Below are 23,386 nucleotides of genomic sequence, written 5' to 3' on the forward strand. Positions count from 1 at the left end.
CTGGATGAGTCAAAAGACAAAATTAAAGTTGCTAGGAGAAATATCAACAATTTCAGATATGCAGACTATCACTGTGATGGAAGAAAGTGAACAAGAGTTAAGAAACCTCTTGATGAGGGTGAAAGAGAAGAGTATAAAAGTTGGTTTAAAGCTTAACATTGAAAAAACTACTATATTGCAACTGGAGTCATCACTTCCTGGCAAATAGAAGGAGAAGAAATGGAAGTACTGTCAGATTCTATATTCTTGGGCTCAAAGATCACTGCAGACAGTGACTGCAGCCATGAAAATAAAACATACTCTTTGGAAGGAGAGCTATGATGAAGAAAATATTAAAAAGCAGAGACATCACCTTGCCAACAAAGGTCTGTGTAGTCCAAGCAATCCTCTTCCTAGTAGCAATGTATAGCTGTGAGAATTGGATTGTAAGGAAAGCTGAGCACCACAGAATCAATGTTTTCAAATTGTGGTGCTAGGGAAGACTGTTGAGAGTTCCTTCGACAGCAAGGAGGTCAAACCAATCCATACTTAAAGAAATTTATTCAGGCTGTTCACTGGAAGTTCAAATACTAAAGCTGAACCTTAAATCCTTTGGCCCCATAATAAGAAGATGAAACTCATTAGAAAAGACCTTGATATTGGGAAAGAATGAAGGCAAAAGGAAAAGGAGATGGTAGAGGATGAGATGGACAAATACTATCATGGAAACAATGGACATGAAATTTGGACAGATTTTGAGAGATAGTGGAGGATAGAAGGGCTAGTGCTATAGTCCATGGAATCATGTAGAGTCAGACAAAACTGAATGAACAAAAACAAAATATTCCATTACATTCATATACCATAATTTATTCAGCCTTATCCCTACTGATAGTCACAAATTTTGTTTCTAGTTCTTTGCTGCAACAAAAGAGATGCTTTATTAACTTTTTTATTATTAATTTAGTTTTAGTTTTCAACATTCACTTCCATAAGCTTTTGAGCTTTAAATTTTCTCCCCCTCTCCCCACCTACCTCCCCAAAACAGTGTGCAATCTGATAAAGGCTCTACATATACATTCCTATTAAACATATTTTCACATTAGTCATGTAAAGAAGAATTAGAACTAATAGGAGGTACCTTTACCCTGTGTAACCCTCTGTTTCAAATGTGTTTCTTGTAAACAACATATTATAGGATTATGGTTTTTAATCCATTTTGCTATCTGTTTCCATTTTATGGGAGAGTTCATCCCATTTACATTCACAGTTATGATCACTGTCTGGGTCTTTCTCTCCATCCTATCCTCCCCTGCCCCATTTATGCTTTTCTTTCCCTTTTCTTCCTTTACCTCCTCACTAGAGTTTTGTTTTTGACCACCACCTCCCTCAATGTACCCTCCCTTCTATCAGCCCCCTCCCTTTTCTTTCCCTTTTCCCTTACTACTTCTTCCCTCCCTTTTATCCCCCCTTCTCTTTTCTTTCCCTTTCCCCTCCTACTGCCTATATGACAAAGTTAAATTTTTATAACGGAGTAGGTTATTCTCTCCTTGAGGCAAATCTGATGACAGTAAAGTTCAAACAATGCTCATCACCCTCCCTTCTTTCTCTCTACTGTAATATGTCTTTGTGTCTCTTCATGTGATGTAATTTACCCTTTTCTGCTTCCTCTTTTCCTCTGCTTTATTAACTTTTGAAGTATCATTCCAAATTGTTCTCTAGAATGGCTAGATCAATTAATAACTCCATTAACAGCTAATTAGTGTGCCTGTCTTCCTCTTCCTCCTCCAACAACTGTCAATTTCCTTTTCTGTTATCTTTGCCAGATGGATGTTAGGTATAATTGAATTTTATTAATTTGCATTTCTCTAATGATCAGTTATTTTGAGGATTTTTTTACACAGTTATTGAATTGTTTAGATCCTTTCCAAAATAGCTGTCTATTCATATTCTTTGACCATTTGTCTATTGGTGATTCTTATTCTTATGTATTTGAATAAGTACCTTATAAATCTTGGATATCAAATATTCATTAGAGAAACTTTCTCTTCCATGTTGTAAGAAACAATGAGCAGGATGGTTTTAGAAAAACCAGGGAAGAGTTAAGATGCAATGTGAAGTGATCAGAACCAGAACATTGCACAAACTAACAGTAATATTGTAATGATGATCAGCAGTGATATAATTAGCTACTCTGATAATACAATCATCAAAGACAATTCAGAAGGATTCATGATGAAAAATGCTATCTACCTCTAGAGAGAGAAATGATGAACTCTGAGTGCAGATTGAAACTTTTTTTTCACTTTATTATTCTTGCTATTTCATGCAACATGGCTAATATAGAAATATGTTTTTTAATGATTTAATATGTAAAAGTGATATATTGATTACCTTCTCAATAGGTGAAGAAGGGAAAGAATTCAGAACTCAAAAAATTTTGGAAATGAATGTTAGAAAATAAAAAATTTATTTTAAAAGATAGAAATTTGCTGCAAAGATTCCCCTCCCCACTTAAGCCTTAATTTTAATTGCATTGGTTGTTACTACAAAAATTTAAATCCCATGTAATAAAAATTGTATATTTTATCTCCTATGATCCTCTATGTCCCTACCCTTGTTTTGGTTATATCCATTTCCCCTTTCCATAGTTATGACACGTTTCCTTCTTTGCTTTTTTAATTTATTGATGACATGACCTTTTATTTCTAGATCATGTATTAATTTGAACCTTATTGTGATATGTGATGTGAGATGTTATTTTAAGCCTAATTTCTGCTTGGTTTCTATAAAAGATAAGTTGGGGCCTAGTCCTTTAAGCATGCAAAATCTGCTCTATCTGGTGCCAACCCATGAGAAGATTTGAGGACCCTCTCTCTCTCTCCTCTTTCAAATGAGGGAGTATAAATGTTATAAGCCTTTTTATGAGGGATATTTGCTCACAAGTGGTCACCATGTGGTCTTGAACACATAACATTTTAATTTTTTCTGTTCTTCCCTCATCTTAGGTGAAAAAAAAATGGGAGATTGAATGAACTTGTGAATTTCAGAAAGTTAGAAGAGCCACCAGAGCAGTGGCAGTACATGGCCAAATCCTCCATAACATTTTCTGCTAAGCTTAGTGAGCACCCTTGAGGGGCTGCTCGTCAACTGATTGACCTGCCCACTGAGACAGTGCATGCTATTAGCAAGGGAGCAACTTGTCACTCAGAAGGAAACATACTGAGAGTAACAGCTTTGCAGCTATCACTTTAAATTTGACTTTCCCAAAACTAAGGTTATCAAGGAAGTTGTGTCCTAATTAAGGGGATTGTTTTGTATTAAGCACATTAAATTTGAGTCTATTTCCCAGGGACTAATGTATAGGAGAGGAGAGTATGCCTAGTTTCAGAGTGATATTTTGATGCTTCTATTTTTTTTTCAATAAATATACCTCTGTAAAAGATAATTGATGCTAATTGGTTATCAATGATGTGATACTGAAGAGGGATGAAATGGCCAAAATGGGAAGGGAGCTCTATTTACTGGTTAAATATATTAAAAAGCTAATTGGTTGATTGATATTAGGTATAATAGATTAGGGGTAGCTAGTTGGCACAGTGGATAGAGTGCCAAGCCTGGAGTCAGGAGGACTCATCTTTCTGAGTTCAAATCTCGGCAAGTCACTTAACCCTGTTTGCCTCAGTTTTCTTACCTGTAAAATGAGCTAGAGGAGGAAATGTCAAGCCACTCCATTATCTCTGCCAGGAAAACCCCAAATGGAATCACAAAGAGTTGGACATGACTGAATAACAATAATAAAGAGTAAACTAAATGGGGATTCAAAAATGATAGCTTTAGCAGATCCTCTTCACCTCTCAGAGTACCCCTAGTATACTGAGGGTACATGACATAGTAGTATTAGACCCAGCTTGCTGGAGGAGCTAAATGTTTGAAGAGTGAGGCCAGAACCAGTTAATGGTGCTCTGCATTACAGTTTTCCCAGCTGTTTTTTTCTTTTCTTTTCAAATAGTAAGTCCATACCCCAATATATATGGGATCTTTGGGTTTATCAAACTCTTTTATGTTATATCCATTTGGTTTTGTATATTGTTTACTTAATCTAATCTACTGATTGATTTTTTTGGGGGCCAGTACCAAATAGTTTTGACAATTACTACTTTGTAATCGAGTTCAATACCTGATAGTAACAGGGCTTCTTTTTTCTTGCTTCCCCCCACACCCATTATTTCCCTTGAGATTCCGGACCTTTTTTTCACTCCGAATGAACTTTTAAAAAATTATAGCTTTATAAAATAATCTTTTGGTAATTCTATGGTATGGCACTGAATAAGTAAATGACTTTCAGAAACACTGTCAGTTTTGTAATATCATCATGACCCAACCATGAATAATTCACCTATCTCAAATTATTTAGTTCTGCCTTTATTTCTGTAATGCAAGAGTACTTAATCTTTTTTGTGTCATGGACCCCTTTGACTGTTTGGTGAAGCCTATGAACCCCTTCTCAGAATAATATTTTACATACATTAAATGAAATATATGGAATCATAAAGAAAAAAATTCAATTATATTGAAATACGGTTGTTAGAAATATTTTTCCCCTGCAAGTCCTTGTACTTCATGAACTCTATCAAGATTTAAAAATCCATACTGTAAAAAGAGTTGTTGGCTTTTTGGGGGTGGTAAATGTAGCCATATTTCTTTTGTACATCTTGGTAGATAAAGTCCCAAATATTTTATACATTTCTTAGGCATTGTGAATGGAATCTCTCTTTCTGTCTCTTCCTCCTGGGTTTTGCTGGTAACATATACAAAATTTGATGATTTATGTGGTTTTATTTTATACCTTGCATCTTTGCTGGAGTTAATAATTGTTTCAATTCTGTGTGTGTTTTAGTTAAGTCTCTAGGGCTGTCACATCTTCAAGAAAAAAATAATTTTCTTTCTTCCCTGTCAACTTTTATTTCTTTAGTTCCTTTGCTTTTTTGTCTTGTTGTACAGTATTTCTAGCACTATATCAAATAATATCAATAATGGAAACCCTTGCTTTACCCCTGAACTTACTGGAAAGGCTTCCACTTTGTCTTCACTATATCTATTATTATCTCTTGGTTTTAGATAGATGATAGTTATAAGTATATTTATAGATACTGTAATAAGGAACACTCCATTTATTCTTGTGGCTTTAAAGCCCTCCTACCCCACCCACCAGAAATGAGTGTTACATTTCATCAAAACCTTTTTGTGAATTTGTTAATATGTGACTTTTATTGGATTTGTTTTATATCATCTATTTTGTTTATATTTTTCCTAATATTGAACTAAGCCTTTATTCCTGTTATAAATCCCAGGTGGTGAAAGTGTACAATCTTTTTTATATGTTACTATATTCTTTTATTATTTTGGGGTCAATATTCATTAGGGATATTGGTCAAAATTGTCTTTCTTTTATTCTCCTTGGTTTTAGGTATCAAGATTACACTTGTATCATGGGAAGAATGTATCAGTATACCTTCTTTTTCCATTTTAGTAAAGAGTGTATGTAATACTAGAATTATTTTTTTTCTTTGAGTGTTTGACAGAATTTCTTCCTTGTGAATCCATGTGGTCCTGGTTTTTAACTTCCTTTGGACATTCATTGAACATTAAATTTTCTATTTCTAAGACTTAATTTTTTAAATACTCTATTTCTTATTTGGTTAACCTGAGTTTATATTTTTTATAAATATTCATCTATTTCATTTAGATTGCCAGTTTTGTTGGCAGGTAATTGGTGAAAATTAATTTCTAATAATATGTTTTATTTCATTTGTTGTTAATTGCCCTTTTCATTTTGGATAATAATAATTTTGGTTTATTATCTCCTCTTTTTAATTAAATTAGATAATGTTTTCACTGCATGTTAAACTTTTGGTATGTTCTCTCATAAATTTATTTGATAAAATTATTAATTGATTCTAAGATTTGTTGTTTGACTTGAATTCTTTAGGATTGTTAGTCTGCAATTAGTTTTAATTTTTTCTTCAAGAACCTTTTACTGATTGTAATTTTTATTGCTTTGTGGCCAGTAAAAGATACACACACACACACACACACACACACACACACACACACACACATATATATATAATAATTCAGCTTTTCTCTTTCATTTGTGCAGTTTTTATTCCTTAATACTTATTCCAGATGAGAATATGTATACTTTTTTTGCTCCTATTAAGTGAGAATTGTTATGTGTAACTTTTCTAAAATTCTCCCCAGGTCTTTAATTTCCTTATTGTTTATCTTTTAGTTAGCTAATCTAGGTCTGAAAGTGGCACAGCAATGTTCCTAACTATTATGATTTTACTATATATTTCTCCCCATAAATAAATCAACAAACATTCCAACTGTTTGAGACAGCAAGTTCTACCCTTTACCTTCCTACTATATTCATTTTCCCCTTCTTTTTTCTTTTTTTTTCTCTCTTAAAAGCATCAAAGCACAACAAAACCACTACCTGGCCCTTGTTCCTGTTACACTCCTTCTATGACCTTTGAAGACATTAGAGTTCTGAGAAGACATTTTGTTCTCCCCTGATTTAATCATATGGTTCTGTCCAATTATTCAAATATATTTACTTTTCTATGTTTCCCTTGACTGTTGTACTGGCATTTCAAAGTATCCATGCAGCTCTACTCTGGTCTGAAAATACTTCAATTTTACTAAAGATCCATTTTCCCCTTAAAATTTTAAAATCATTTTTGCCAGGTAAGTTATTGTTAGCTAATACCTTTTGTCTATTGTAATATTATATTTCAAGCTTTTCTTTTCTTTATTGTGGTAGCTATCAAGTCTTGCATAATAATCCAGGTACAGCTGACTCAACCCTGGTCCAGCTTCTTGACTGCAGATACACAGTTGCGATTTTCAGGTTTATCTAGCTGGCCCCTGGTATAATCACTAGAAACTTTCCATGTGCTACATTCCCAGTCTAGACTTTTCTGATGGGACCCCTTCACTAGTGAAGAACTTGTGAATGCTTGGTAAAAATAAGGAAGTCTAGAAGAGGAAGGTTAGGGGGAAAGATAGTGAGATTATCTCTGGATATTTTGAATTTGAAATATCTCTGGGACACCCAGTTCAAAATATCTAACGAGCAATTGGCGATACAGGAATAAAGTTTAGGGGAGAAATGGGGCCTGGATATGAAGATGTTGGAGTCACTTGCATAGAGAAGATAGTTAAATCCATTGTAGTTGATAAGATTATAAAGAGAGAGAAAGTACAGGGAGAAGAGGGCCTAGTATAGAACCTTGGGGAATACTTACATGGGATGTATGTGGACGTATGTATGTGGATGATGAAACAGCAAAGGAGATTGAAAAGATATGGTCAGATAGGTAGGACATGAACCAGGTAGGAATGAATGTCACATAAACCCATAGATGAGGGAGTATCCAGAAAGAGAGTTGTCAACAGTGTCAAAAGCAGCATTTAGGTCAAGAAGGAATAGGATTGAAAAAAAAGACCATCAGATTTGACAATTAAGACATTAGTGGCAGCAAGCTGATCATCATGGAAGATTTATGTAGAACAAGCTTACAGCCCTATCACTGCCCTGTGTATTTGTTTTTTGCATTCTTAGTAGTCATAACTTGCTGACTAAGGTATTAAACTGGCCATGATTTTGAGGGGTCCAGACAGACCTTCATAGTTGCTTTAACTTCTAACTGTGCCTGGCACATAGTAAGCACTTAATAAATGCTTGCTGCCTGCCTATATCTAGTCAATTTCCAAGTCCTGTAGATTCCATCTTCATAATAGCTCTAATATACTGCCCAAAGCTCTTTCTCTTCTGTCACCATCACCACTTTGGTCCAGACTCTTATCAGCTCATGCCTGCACTATTGCAATAGCCTAGTTGGTTTCATTCTGTAAGTCTTCTCCAGTCCATCTTATATTCAGTTGTCAAACTGATCTTTCTAAAGTGCAGGTATGATCATGTTGTGGTTGTTCAGTGATTTTTCAGTTTTGTCCAACTCTTTGTGACCTCATTTGGAGTTTTCTTGGCAAAGATACTGGAATGGTTTGCCATTTCCTTCTTCAGCTTTTTACAGATGAGAAAATTGAGGCAAATAGGGTTAAGTGACTTGCTCAGTGTCACACAATTAGTAAGTGAGGCCAGATTTGAACCCAGGAATATTAGCCTTCCTGACTCCAGGCTAGGCACTCTATCCACTGCACCACCTGGCTGCCCCAGTGATCATATTACTCCCATTCAATAAACTCCAATGACTCCCTATTGCCTCTAGGATCAAATATAAAGCCTTCTGTTTGACTTTTAAAGCCCTCCGTAACTTCATCTTTTCTTACCTTTCCAAGCTTCTTACTCATTCTCCATGTACTGTGATGGAGTGACCCTGGCCTTCTTGCTGTTCCTTGCACAAGACGCTCCCTCTCTGAATTTCATGTATTTGCCCTGGATGTTCCCCACGTCTGGGATACTCTCCCTTCTCATCTCTGCCTCCTGACTTCCACAACTTCCTTCAGGTCCCAGATAAAATCATGCCTTCTTTAAGAGTCTTTCCCAGTTCCCCTTAATGCTAGTCTTTTCTACTGATTAATTTCAATTTATCCTGTACATATTTTGTTAACGCATAATTGTTTACATGTTTTCTCCCCCTTTAAACTGTGAGTTCTTTGAGAATAGGGACTCGTTTTTTTTTAATTTGTTTTTGCCCTTCTTTGTATTCCCTGTGCTTAGCACAGTGCCTGACACATAATAAACACTTTATAAATGCTGTTGACTATTGTCTTACCTTGCCTTAATGATCTCAAAGCACACAAAAATCTTAACGTGCCTCATCCTGGCTACCATTCACTTACTTTGCATGTACTAGAAGAGGAAGAGTCATGTCTGACATTTTGTTTTGTTTTCATTCTTTGTTGTTCACTTGTATCTAACTTAGGAGTGATTTATAATGTCTTTATAAGTATCTTTTAAAGTCATTCGCCCATTTTTGTGAAGGTTTAGATCAAACCAGATGATATAATCTGCCAGTCCAGATACTCATAATCTGTAATATTTAGCAATACGCTGAAAGTGAATAAATGAACGTGGGCACCACTGTCAATCTCTCTGCACTCATTCCTCAGGATACCTTGTTTACTACACGTGAGAGGTGAGCATCTGACATAGAGACTGAATAAGGGCACCAATTTCAGTTCATACATGAAAATGTTAGTAAAGTTTAATTTCTTTTCTGTTTTCATATGAAAATAGGTATAAATAAAAGTTCTAGTATTTTCTTCCTGAACCCCAATGGATCGTCATATGTTCCATGGCTAGTACACACCAGATTTTGGAGACTAGTAATGTGAAGATATTTACATTGGATTTATTTTTGTTGATTTTTTAAAATACAATTGATTTAATAGATCAAAATAGTGTTTTAAAGTTTTTCCTTTTTCTGCAGATAAAGATAAAAACAACTACATAAGCTATTGCATGTCATGTTAATCAAGTGATGTATACAATAAGTGTCAAAGGAATGAAATGGACAAGGAGAAAAATATGATTTGACAGAGTTAAGGAAGGTTTCACAAAAGAAGTGGAATTTATGCTGGGTCTTAAACCACAACAACAACAAGAAGCATTTACGTGACACTTTAAGGTTTCCAAAGTACCTTACATATCATCTTATTTTACCATCACTCAGCCCTGAGAGAGATATGCTATTATTATCCTCATTTTCTAGATGAGGAAACTGAGGCAGACAGAAATGATTTGCCCAAAGTGACATAGCTAATAAATGTCTGGGATTGGATATGAGCTCACATCTTCCTGACTGCAAGTCCACTGAACTTCATAGGCATCCAAGGGAGCATATGACTGAGGGAGGAAGAGATGTGAACGAAAGGAACTCCAGGAATAAGATTGCACATGAAAGGGCAGAAGTAAGGATGTGTTAAAATAATAATAATGATGATAATAAGATGATAAAAATATGTTTTATTTGGAAAAATTAAATTGATTGGAATTTCATTGGAAAATACTCATAAAGATTAAGGGGAAATAAGATTAGAAAAGTAGGTAGGGTCCAGATTGTGGATAGTCTTGAAAGCTGCTTTTTTTTTCAATCCTAGACTTTATTCTATAGGCAATAGAAAGTTATTGATGAGGGGTGTGTATGTGTGTGTGTGTGTGTGTGTGTTTCAGGCAGGGCCGTGTTGGTACTTTTATTTTGTGTTGGTTCTGATGCTCATTGATATTATGTCCTTTGGAAAATTACTTTGGAACCTCAAGTTCCTCATCTTTAAAAAAGAGGCTTGGATGATCTAATATGCAAGGTCTCTTCTAGCTCTAAATTCATATTCCTATATTCCTAAAATCAATCTATTAGTGTTACATAGGACAGATGAAGAAATGAAGTGGCATAAGACATGGAGAGGCATCAGGAGCCTAATGCAGTAGGTTAGGAGAGTATGAAGGCTTGATAAAAACAGAATTCAAAAGGAAGAGATTAACAATTGTCCAGATCTGGAGATTTCCATAACTGCTTGGGACCAGGATTTATTCTCCAAGGAAATTTCCCCTGGAATTTGAACACTTGCATGCAATATTATTTGGTGGATTTGAAGTTGAAGCTATTTAATTGTCATAATCTCGAGCCAGATTTGTTGCTATCACAGTTGAAGATAAGAGTGTTTGATTTTTTTAAAAAATGATTTTATTTTTGGTAATGATGTGGGAGCAGATTATTACAGGTTGTGCCTTGCTACAGAACAGAAGGAACAGGGAGAGAAATCACTGCCGTCTGATGAGGCAAAAATAACTTTTATTAGTGTGTGCCATGGCATCTGAGTGAAAACTAGAGTTCTCCACATCAACCCTAGTCATTAGGCAGAAGCTTGAGATTGAGAAGTAACGGCAAGGGGGAAAGTGTGGCCTCACTCTAGAATTCAGCAACACCAATAATGATGACAATTAGAGATAGTTCCTAGGAACACTGATAAATTATGTTCAGGTTGCTATGTTCACAGCCAGAATCATCCATGAGTTCTTGAACACCATGGTTATTATATAGCACAGGGGGTCTGGTAAGAAAATGAGGACACTGCATGTCATAAAGGGATATACCCTAATATAGCTCTTACAAAAGAACATAAGAATGTAGCTCTGCATGGTCCTGGCTTGCGCCACTGTGTCAAATTATTAACCTTAGAAAATACCCTAAAATTCAGAGATGGCATAAAATTAAAATACAAACATAAGTAGAAATTTTCAAAGAAAGTTAGTATCTTAACACATAACAAAGGTAGTTGACCAGTGAGCTGAAGAGCCCTAATAGGCTCTCAATTACATTGAGTGTAATGGAATGCCTGTTGAAAGAGTTCAGATGAGGCAGGTTCAAATTCTGGCTCTGTTACTATCTATGTGGCCTTGGACAAGTCCTTTAAGCTCAATGACTCAGAGTGGCACAGTAGCTAGAGTACTGACCTTGAGTCTAAAGCAACTGAGTTCCAATCCAATTTCAGACACTTATTATCCATCTATGTGATCCTGGGCAAATCATTTAACCTTCACCATCATTTTCTTCATCTGTAAAATGAGAATAATAATAGAACCTGCTTCTTAGGGTTGCTGTGAGGATAAGATGAGATAATATTTGTAAAGCATTTTGCAAACCTTATAGTTATAGTTTATATATATAGTTATAGTTTGCAAACCTTCTATATAAATGTGGGCTATATTATTGTTATCATTGTTATATATATATATATATATATATATATATATATAGATATATATCTATATATATATATATATATCTCATTATTAGCTCCTCATCTATAAAATGGAGGACTGTAATGAAAATCCTATAGAATAATGGATGTAAAAAGTGGATGTAAACACTTCCTAGCCTGTATCCCACTAACTCATCTATAGGTTCTTGCAGACATGGCTCTAAGAAATCATTACTAGATGAAGGTAGAACTATGCAGCTCTACCAGAGTATAACAATTTCTGCTTCCAAAGTTCAAAAGCATCAATAAGAAATGCCCTGATATACGACCAAAGGCTCACTTTAAAAGAGCTCAGAGGAACGCATTATTTCCCTTGTCTTTACCTATAAAGTTTTCCAAGGCTTTACAGACTTCTGGATCAGACATTAAAGAAGCTTCGGGTTAAAATTTTCCTTATAATATCTTTTCTCTCCATATGGTAATACCTTATCAGTTAATGAGATACGTAATTATCAGGGCTCACCATTTTTTCAACTGAGCATGCCTCTTTCCACTATTCCAATGAACCTAACAGGATGTCCAACTTATGCCTTTCCGATGCTAAAAGAAGTTTAAGCATTGAGTAAAAATAATTCCAAATTTATTTTGGGCCCCAAAGCTCTTTCTCATCTCCCTCCCATCCTCCTTATCCCTTTTCCAAAAGAGCAATATTCCTCAAATTAAAATGATAAGTTGTAGCATAAAGTTGCCACATTTTTAGCATGTTGGCTGAAGCCCCTAAGAGAACTCCTTGCTCTGGGTAGACCCTGCTAGCTCCCATGATTATAGTTTCTTGGAAAGATAGGGGGATGGCCTAGTTCAATGTTGGGGACCCTGCTCCTCAGGATGGGGATGAGGAAGACAAGAGTAATGAAGGGAATTTCACTTTGGCCTAGCCCTAGACATCCAAAGTACCCACGAAAATTACTTCATAACCATATTTAGTGGGTGAGTAGCCTTTTCAGCCCTTTAAAATAAAATGACTAAGCAGGTTAAAAAACCAGAATATGTAAACAGAGTTTTTAAAAATTAGAATATATCACATAAAAATGTAAAATTAATGACCTGGCCCACTAGAAACATATACTCTTTATCAACCAATTGAATCTACATGCATTTATACAGTGCTTATTATGTGCCAGTCATTGTTTCATGATTTATGAATGTTTGAATGTTTCATGATTTATATTTTTGTTAATTTAAAATGTTTTATAAAATGTTAGAGAAAAGTTTGGAAAATAACATTTTATAGCTCCTCCAATTGTTGCCTATATTATTTCACTTGATCCTCACAACAGAGACAGACAGGTCATTTATTACTATTCCCATTCTACAAATGAGAAAAGCAAGGCTCACATAGTAAATGGCCAAGCCAGGAGTCAAACCCATGTCTTCCAACTCCAAGTCTACTAGGGACAGTCTTTCTGGAAGATACAGGCTTGAGTTCAATTTTGAGTGGATGGAGGGAGATGATTCACAGCTTTTCTAGCAATAAGGGATGATATGGAGAAAAATGTGGGAACAATAACAAAAATTTCCAAAAAGAAGAACTCAATAGATGGGTGGTGAAGTATACGCTTAACCTTTAACTTCAACCATGAATGGTCTGGGAGAGAGTATTGAAAGTCAATGTGGGTCCTTTTTAATGTGGTTTTTATGACAATGACTAAGCCTGGAGGGAATTTTATAGGTCACATAAAAATATGAAACTAATTTCAAGCTTCCTGCTCTCTATATTGGGTTGCGTTTCATTTCTGTATGGCATGTCCAATTAAAAACAGATCAGTTCACCAAAATAAGAGTACGATGCAGGGCAATGGGTTTCCAAAGAGACAGAGATCCATGCTTTTTGAGCCTTGTTTCAGTATAATGCTCATCTCCTAGACATCCAAATTGCTGGACCAACTGAGAAAAGCATCGTGAGGACCTGTCCACCAACAATCAAGGAGACTCACATTATTAGCATGCAGGGTAAACAGTTTATATGTTGAGGATATTGTCAATCCCCTTCTCATCTTCCTTGGCTTGTCATTACTAGCATCTGGTTCTATTCTTTCCATGGAAAAATAAAGGTTGGGAAAGGTCAGTGTAAACCTTGGGACCATGAATCCCTTTTCTGCTTTCATTGCAAAAAAGAAATCACAGGAATTCACAGGTCAGGTGAAGAGAGTCTCATGACTCATCGCTTTGTATCTAAATCAGAGTCTGGGGGACTAATGGGCTCTGGTAAATCCTAGAAATCTACCTTCAATACCTACCTACCTCCCCCTGACCTCCTGTTTAGGTGGCTATATGCAGGCACTCAGATTTCAGGACCAAAGTCTTTTCCTATTATAATTCAGAAATACTAAGGTCCCCAAATGAGTCTGAGATTTAGGCTATTCAGCAAAATTTTTATTTGAGAAGCACATCCCTGCTAGCTCCAGCGATTACAGTTGCTATTCATATGAATGTTGGCAACATTTTATTGTGGGGGTCAATTATGGTCATTTACCATGATGACATAATAACAACTGCAAAAATGTGAAAGCTAAAGTAGGGTTATTATTACTGTTTGTAAAGTCTGTGTCCCAGATGTTCCTGCCAGGGGAGAGAAAAGCTGGAGAGCAGAGATAGCTGACAGTAGTGCTAACCATTCAAATCACCAGTGGATTGAGCAATTTGCAAGACGAGGGATCGAACAAGAGGCAAAACTGGCATCTGGGTTTCACAGCTTCCTCACCTTGAACGGCAACCTGCACTCCCTGACACTTAGCAGAGACATCCTCCCCACCCCACCACCCTCTCCCACCACCTTTCCACTTTTTGCACTGTCCTGTAACCCCAGACCAAGAAAAAAAAAAGAAAAGAAATACAAGCAATGATCATACCAGAGAGAGGACCCAACAGCCAATGTCATTCTCTGATATATAGCCTAGGAGGAATTTATTTCCAACTAGTAGAGGATTGGGGGGCTCATAAAACTGTATAGCTTCAACCCAATGAAATAAGGTTAGTAAAATACATAAACTCTGATACAGCCCGTGAAGTATGCCTCCAGTCACCTGCAATTCACGAATGGCATTGTGATAGATATTCCAGCTGCCCGCCTGTTCCCTGACAGCTGTGACCAGTGTATGCCTTTAAGCAACTTTCCCTCTTACTCATTTCCCACCCTTGTTCTCCCCACCACTTCCATGTTGGTCACTGCCACATGTGAAAATGCAGCATCGAGTTTCCCTGATGGCAGAACTCAGAGCTTAGCAGTGATGCTATCAGTACTCCTTGAATGATAACAGCTCCTATGACAAGCACCAGCATGAGACAAAAGCACACACTTGTAAAATGAAAAATACAACAATGGCTGAATAGTTGAAAAGGTAATAAAAAAAAATGCCCAGCTCTGATAATGACCGTTCCCTCCCTCCCCAGCTCCACTATCAGCAACACAAGAAAAAATACAGAAGGCAGAAACTCCCAATTTTTTTTTGTACGTGGTACTTTAGTCAATGTGATGTTAAACAAGCTCCAATCATTAAAATTGCTGTTATTCATTAGGCAAAGAGATGTACTTGAATTGTTACTTTAGTACCATTGTTCAAAGTCTCTGGAATAGCTTTGAAAAAGTGGACCAAAAAATCCACAGCTATAGTTTACAACCAGAATTGTAAAAGTACTTTCCCTCTATTCGCTCCATGTTAAACATGGTAATAATAGTAATAATACCTTGTATTTATGGGATAGCTGTCTTCTGAGGAGCACAAAGTGCTCACAAACAGTAGAGCTTTCATCCTCAAAAGCATCCTTTTCAGAAAGGTTGGGGGAGGTATTATTATCCTTGTTCTCATCAGGCCAAAAATATGTTGTTTGTGTTAAAGAACTGCCTATGAGGTGCTAGCCGGGTATGGTGGCAGTTGAGGGGATAGTGAGCCTGAGTAAGAAGAAAATTCTGTGTATTTTTTTAAGCACCAGAACTTAATGTATAGTCAAGTTCAATTTAACAAACACTTATTAAGGAACTACTATGTGCAATGCACATGTGGGTGGAGATACAAAAAGAAAGTTATCAAGGAGGTTGCCATCTACTGTAGGTGCAGTGATGGCTGTCCCTCACATGTGTAGCAAGACAATTGTCATTGTATGGCTCATATAGACATCTTTAGCTTCTTCTTCTCATTATCCTTCTCCAGGGGAAACTTTAATTCCTTTCAGGAAGGGAAGCAGGAGGTTGGGGCCAGAAGCTTGGATGCTTTGCTCTCTTCAGAGAGAAGTGTTACTGGGTTATAATTATATCTATCCACTCCCTCAAGTATTACTATTATCATTATTATTAGTTTAGAAAATGTTGTTTTCTGGTTCAAGCTAAACTTCTGACTGCTATTCATTAGTGAGAAAAAGAAGATTTAAATTTTATATCTAAGGCTTGACTTTCTTCCCACAAATACCAGTTCTGCAATGAACACATGTAGTAGGGAACAAAGAAACTCATTTATCCAAAACAATAGCACAACAGAATTCAGAGAAAGTATACATAGGATAATACATACCAGACAATACAGAGTGAAGGTGCTCTTTCATTGGGAGCAAGATAAATCAGCTCAACCAGGAGAGAATCCCAGATCTCCCTGAGGGGGCATTCCTCTTAATCTCTAGAGTAGCAATGTGGGGCAGGATCCTGATGGAAACTGCCAGCTCTTCTCATGTTGGTTTCTTCCCAGATTCTTATTCTCCTTTCAGCAACTTGAAGAGGGATTACATCATACTTCTTCTCTCTTAAAATGGAATCCAGAAGTGCCCAAAGCAACTGCAAAGCCCAAAGAGATTGCAGAGCCTGAAAAAACTCAAGAACTTGAAGAGACCAAACCTCCATTCTAGCTCTCAGCAATTCCACCGTGGCCTTTGCTCAAGCTCTGGGCATTGATCTCTACCAATGAGGAGAAAAATCCCATACCAATAGGCATTGGGACTTGGGGTTGCATAGGGATGAAACACATGCACAAATAGATAGTAAACAAGATGTAATGTAATAAGGATAAAAAAGAGCTCTAGAAAAAATGCTATAAGAAATGTGAGATTGGATGGTGGAGAGAAAGTGAACACTCAGAGAACACTTCATGTGTCCCAGTGGTATATGCTGGGTATGGATCGTGATTAATTTGTGTGAGGGAGGGAGAAAAAGAGAGAGGTAGTTAGATGGTGTCATTGCTCTTCTTGGGAGTCAAAAAGATACAAGATATTTGAATCAGCCTCAGTTCTAAGGTCAGACACAACCATAGCACAGCAAGGTCTCAGGAAACTTGTTTAACTAATTCTGTGGGAAACCGTGGCTCTCAGCAATATGTAGAGTTGAACTACTTCCAGGAAGCTGACCAGGCAGTTTTTCCTGATGGCACATGATTAGGCAGAGGTCGCAAGGGCTACAAGCCTGCTGCTGCTCACTTCTGCATAGAGAAAAAAATCCCGTAGTGCCAGTGACCCCATAGATACTTGAGCTCCTTCTACTCCATTGAGTGGTACAATCCAGCTGTTGGAGAAATTTTGGGATGAAGTTCAAGATAATTGCTCTGGAAAAGTCATTCATATCACTTGAAAGTTTCTCTCCTCCCTCATTCTGGTAAGCAGAATGCTTTCTACCAGTTAGTCAACAAGCATTTATTAAGAGTTTACAATGCGTCAGGGCACTTTGCTAAGAATTGGGGATACAAATACAAGAAGACAAAAAATATTCTCTGTTCTTAGCGAGTTTCCATTCTGACAAAGAAAGACAACATTCAAAAGGAAAGCTACCACTCTGATTCTTATAATCTAACCAATAGCTTACTAATGTTCAGACTCCTTAAGAGTCTGCCTAATATGATGGATGTTCTAATAAACCTTGTCTTTGGCTGAAAAAAAAGGAAAGCTAAACAGAGGGGCGGGAAAGAAGGTACACAGCATAGGGAGGATGAAGAGTAGCCTGGATATAGCCTGAAGAGAAATGAAGAGATGGCTGACCTGAGAATCCTTCTCACACAGAGCTTCTGGAAGCAGCCATCCAATCAGAGGGAGGGGCTGCAGGGGCTGCAGGTACTTCTGAGATGAACGTTCCTGGCCTAAAGTGATCTTCCAGGATTAGGAGTTTTCTAGAGCATGGTAGTGGAGTCTGGATTGTACCTTGATGAGAAATAAAATGAATTTATTTACCCATGGACAGTTATGGTAAAATGGACAGAGCATTTCTGATGGTAGTGTCATGGCAGAGGAAATGTGAAGAATTTTCATGATTCTCTTAAGTCACTATAACTCTGCTAATACACCCAGACACTAGGATGTAGCGTAAGCTCTCCTGAACCCCGCCTTTCCCCCTTGCATTTAAAATTTTAATAACTAGGCCCAAAATAGATTCAGATGAGATAAGCAGATGATCTAGTGTGCCCTGTTTCTAAAATAGCAGAGGTGTTTCTCAGTGTTGCTTCTACCTAAAATCTGAAACCCCTCAGCATGATAAGAATGGCATTTCCAAAGAGAAAATGGCTTAATTAGTAATGTGAAGAGTTAGTGAAGTAATTTCACACACATACACTTTCATCTTTGACAAAAATATGCCTGCTGCATGAACTGAATCATTATTTAATATTTAAAGGGACCTGCTGCCATTGAGGAGAATATCCTTGTCCTCTAAAGAGTACTCATAGGGGACGTATGTGGCCACCGACAGGAAGAAACTCAAAGGGTCTCTGTGCCAAGCAGAGACAAACAGAACAAAGGCAGTCCTCAGAGCACCAATCATCCAGTTTTTCACCAAAAGAGAACTCAGGATTCCAGAGCATGACCTTTCTAATACAAGAACTAGAATCCATGCCTGATATATCACAATGTGTATCATCATTCTCCTGTTTGTGCAATGTTTCCAAGGCTGTGGTTATAAACTCAGTATTATCTAGACACACAGTGTCACCCCATTAGAATACTGCAAGAATTTCATGATAGGGAAACATGCAATAAAAAAATTTCCACTGAAGCATGATCAAAGAATATTTATGAAGAATTCCAAGGGTGCCACAGATTAAGGAAGTGATGGGGGGGAAATGTAGTCAAATGAAAAGAACACTGGATTTTGCAAGGCTGTGCATCAAACCCTGCTTCTACTATTTGCTGCCTGTGCAATCTCTGGCAAGCCTCAGTTTCTTAATTTTTATAAATTAGAAAGTCAATTTAAATGAGATCTAAAGATCATTACAGTTTTATATCCTATGACCATGTTATGATCCTACATCATCCCTGCCCTCAAACTTAAACAATAAAAACCAGTACCAAAGGATTGGAGGTTATAAAATTGAAGAGAGAGATAGTTATGCCTTCACACACACACACACACACACACACACACACACACACACACACACGTGCGTGTGCCTATATCATTAGAGTATCTTTCCCTCTGGTTATTACCATGGCAGTGCTGCTGATGGGTTGAGCTCCCCTTCTCCCTTTATGCCATCAGAGAAGCCTTGCTAGGGGGCATTGCCTCTACTCTAACCTTAGCCTCGCATTCAAGAACCCTCCCCCCAATATGGCTGTTATTTTTCCAACTTTATACACTCTTCATGAATCCCTCCATTCTAGTCAATCTGATCTATTCATTATCCCCCAAATCTACCATGTAGATTCCTGCCTCACCATTTTGTTCATAAAAGTTCCTCAACTTGGAACGTCCCCTCACCTTTTCTCTGAATGACCACTTTCCCTCTAAGTACCCAGATCTATCTTACCTCCTTCAAGAAACTTTCCTCTGATAAGGGACTCATTTCTAAAAAGATAGAAAATTAAGTCAAATTTATAAGAATACAAGTCATTCCCCAATTGATAAATGGTCAAAGAATATGAGCAGGCAGTTCTCAGATGAAGAAATGAAAGACATCTATAGTCATATGAAAAAAATGCTCTAAATAACTATTGATTAGAGAAATGCAAATCAAAACAATTCTGAGGTACCACATCACACTTATCAGATTGCCTAACATGACAAAACAAGAAAATGATAAATGTTGGAGAAGATATAGGAAAATTGGAACATTGTTGGAAGAGTTGTGAAATGATCCAACCATTTTGGAGAACAATTTGGAACTGTGCCCAAAGGGCTATAAAAATGTGCATACCCTTTGACCCAGCAATAGCACTTCTAGGGCTGTATCCCAAGAGATCATACAAATGGGAAAGGACTCACATGTACAAAAATATTTATAGCAGCTCTTTTTGTGGTGGCAAAGAATTGGAAATTGAGAGAATGCCCATCAACTGGGAAATGACTGAACAAATTGTGGTATATGAATGTAGTGGAATACTATTGTGCTATAAGAAATGGTGAGCAGGCAGACTTCAGAAAAACCTGGAAAGACTTGTATGGACTGATACTGAGTGAAATGAGTGGAACCAGGAGAATGTTGTACACAGTAACAGCCACGTTTTGCCGTGACTAATGTTGATAGACTTAGCTCTTCTCAGTAATGCAAGTATCTAAGATATCTCCAAAGACCTCATGATTGAAAACGCTATCCACATCCAAAGAAATGGAGTTTGAATGCAGATCGAAACATACTATTTGCTATTTTTTTCTTCTGTTATGTGTTGTTTCCTCTTTCTGGTGGTTCCTCCTATTGGTTCTAATTCTTGCTTACAACATCACTAATGTGAAAATATGTTTAATAGGAATATATATGTATAGCCTATATCAGATTGCATGCTGTCTTGAGGAGGGAGATGGGGAGAGAGGGGGAGAAAATTTAAAACTCAAAAGCTTATGAAAGTGATCGTTGATAAATCAAAATAAATTAATAAAAAAGAAAGAAACTTTCCTTAGTTGGCCCAGCCCCTCAGGGATTATTTACTCAAATTCATTAAACATTTATTAAATTCATAGTTATCTGCCAGGCATTGTGCTAGGTGGTGGAGTGTTTTTCTTCTAAGACAAAGACAAAAATGAAACTGTCATTGCCCTCAAGAAACTTTTATACTCCTGGAGGCATGGGGAATCTTGGGAGGTAGAAACTCTCCACACAATTAAGTGAATACAAGAAGGGAGAAGAGTAACAACTGTGTGGAATATGAAAGCCCTTTTGTAGGCTGTGGCACTTGAGCTGAATCTTGAAGGGGGCTAGAGTTTCCAAGAGTTGGAGGTAAGGAGGGAGAAGAAACTCTCCCTTCTGAATATCTATAGCACTCTTACTTCTAACACTTATTGGACCCTTAGCCTATGCTGCCTGGAATTGTCATTCAACTCATTGTCTTGACTCCAAACTGTGTCCAAACTGTATCTTTTCAAGTGGCAAGACTGTTTTATATTTTGCCACCCCAATCAATACTGTGTATATATTTGATATCAATGAACAAGATTTGCAATAGAATAAAAGAAAGTGAAATCAATAAATGATGTGCTATGTTTTCTCAAAGAATGAGTAAGAAACAAAGATAATTGGGTCTGGGTATTAGCTTGCATCTGCTTCTATTGAGTTTGTAAATTCATTTATTATCTGTTTAGTACCTGTTATATGCAATGTTCTATTTGTGAAGTCTTTCTCTGGAAGCTGCGATTCAAACGGTGGGAAGAAAACAAAGTAATGATTTTAGAAGACATGGAGAAAAAAGGAAGAACCGCACTTTGCCCCAATCCCAGTTATTTAAAAGTGAGAGCAGGAAAAGGGAGGGTTGATGGCAAGGGTAGCAAAAATACAAAAGTGGCCAAATCAGTACGTCAAGAATTGTAATTTTGTTGGTTTGAGCAAACTCCGCCAAAATCAGATTACAACTTGTCTATAACTCTGGAGAAAAGTCAAGCAACTTTCTGTTTGTTATGCAACACATATGTGTCAGAGGTAAGATTTGAATCCAGTTCTTTTTTACTTTGGGTCCAGTCCTCTCCCCATTATATCACATTATCTCTTAAATAGATAGGTAGATAGCTTAAAATAAATTATTATAAAAGTCTAGCAAGGCTTTCAACAGATAGAAGCAAAGATCATGGCTAAAAGTTTGCTACAAATATCAATAGATATGAAAGGATTTTCAGTAAGACAGTGTCATCAGTGAATTTAGAGAAGATAACTTTAGAAGAGGTATTTGGGATGAGATGAAGAAGAGGAAAAAAATAGGTGGAACAACATAAGTGTCTGAAAACCAAGAAAAGATTTGGGTAATCTGACTAGCACATGATGGTATGCAAAAAAAATGCATATTGAGTGAATGAGTGAATGAAGGAATGAATGAATTTTTAAAAATCAGGTTTAAGCAACATTGTGAAGAGAGAAATGGCAATCTTTAGGAGATGAAACTAATATGCAAATACTGCACGGAGGCAGAGGCATTAGAATCTCAGTAGTGTCGGTTCCCAACATAACCAAAGGCTCCCAATGACACATTATTTTTGTTTTTGTTGAATGGATGATAGATGTCAACATGTGCTGAGCTCTGCACAAGGCATCAAATGAGTCTCCATCCCTGGCTGGTGAGTTCATGATATAACTTATAGGGGCTACCTTTTTACCTTTTTAACTGAATGTGTATCTGTGGCTCATCAAGCATTTTCATATCCCAAAGGCCATGGATGTGCTGCACATTTATATTCAGCTTCTGATATTTATATATTGTAATGCACTGGGATCCATATTACTTTCAGTAACACCATCAAGTTCTAAAGGCCAAAGCACATAGAATTATGAATAAGTTTGTCTTTTTTTTTTCTTCTCTCCTAAAGAAATGAATAGGATATTGAGCTCTGTTCTTAAGAATCCAGAGGTAAGGGACAACAGAATTTGGTTTCCTTGGTCACTGCTTACACTGGCCATTTTATATTAGAAAATACTGAAGTAATTCTTTATTAATTCTGGATTATCTGCTTTTTTCTCTAATTAGTAAACACTGAGAAATTGAATAGAAGTAATGATTTCTTTCTCTACTCTTTTTTTAATATAGCATTTTGTTTTTTCTTAATAGCATTTCATTTTTTTCCCAATTACATGTAAAGATAGTTTTTAACATCCATTTTTGTAACATTTTGAATTCCAAATTATTCTCCCTCCTCTATTCTTCCCCCCTCCCCAAGGCAGCAAGCAATCTGATATAGGTTATACACGTATAATCATGTTAGACATATTTCCACATTAGTCATTAACACAGCATTTTAGAATTGGAAGTCAGTCAGCAAGTCAGTCAATAAGCTTCTTCCTAAGCATATACTGAGTACCAGACACTGTGTTAGGTGCTGGGGATACAAAAAAAAGACAGAAGACAGACCCTACTTTCAAAGAGCTCACTCTTTCAATGGGGAAAAATTGCAAATAACTATTTACAAACAAGTTATTTGTAGGATGAATTGGGGTTTGTCTCAGACAGAAAGCACTGGTATTAAGGGGGAAGATCAGGAAAGGTCTTTTGTAGAAGGTGGGATTGTACCTGGGACTTAACGGAAGCCGGGCCATTCAGGAGGCAGAGACGAAGAGGAAGAGAATCTCAGGCCTGGACATTAGCCAATAAGAAGGCATGGAGTTTGGAGATGTAATGTCTTGTAGGAGAGACAGCAAGGAAGACACTATCCCTGGGTTGAAGACTATATGAGGGTGAATGAGGTATAAGAAAATCGAAAAAGTGTGTGTGTGTGTGTGTGTGTGTGTGTGTGTGTGTG

At 36.8% G+C, this 23,386-nt stretch overlaps 1 long non-coding RNA gene across 5 annotated transcripts in view; it reads right to left on the reverse strand.

Annotated features, from left to right (window-relative positions):
• The window catches only part of LOC110222866 (uncharacterized), an 80,677-nt gene extending 63,653 nt beyond the window's left edge, over positions 1-17,024 (reverse strand). For all 5 annotated transcript variants that reach the window (XR_013486115.1, XR_013486118.1, XR_013486117.1 and 2 more), the window contains exon 1: positions 16,278-17,024. This is a non-coding gene — a long non-coding RNA (uncharacterized LOC110222866). The remainder of the gene's footprint in view (positions 1-16,277) is intronic.
• Between the last annotated feature and the right edge of the window lie 6,362 nt (positions 17,025-23,386).

This window comes from Phascolarctos cinereus, unplaced genomic scaffold, assembly GCF_003287225.1.
Source record: "Phascolarctos cinereus isolate Bilbo 61053 unplaced genomic scaffold, phaCin_HiC Scaffold_4;HRSCAF=312, whole genome shotgun sequence".
In the NCBI taxonomy this organism is placed as follows: Eukaryota; Metazoa; Chordata; class Mammalia; order Diprotodontia; family Phascolarctidae; genus Phascolarctos; species Phascolarctos cinereus.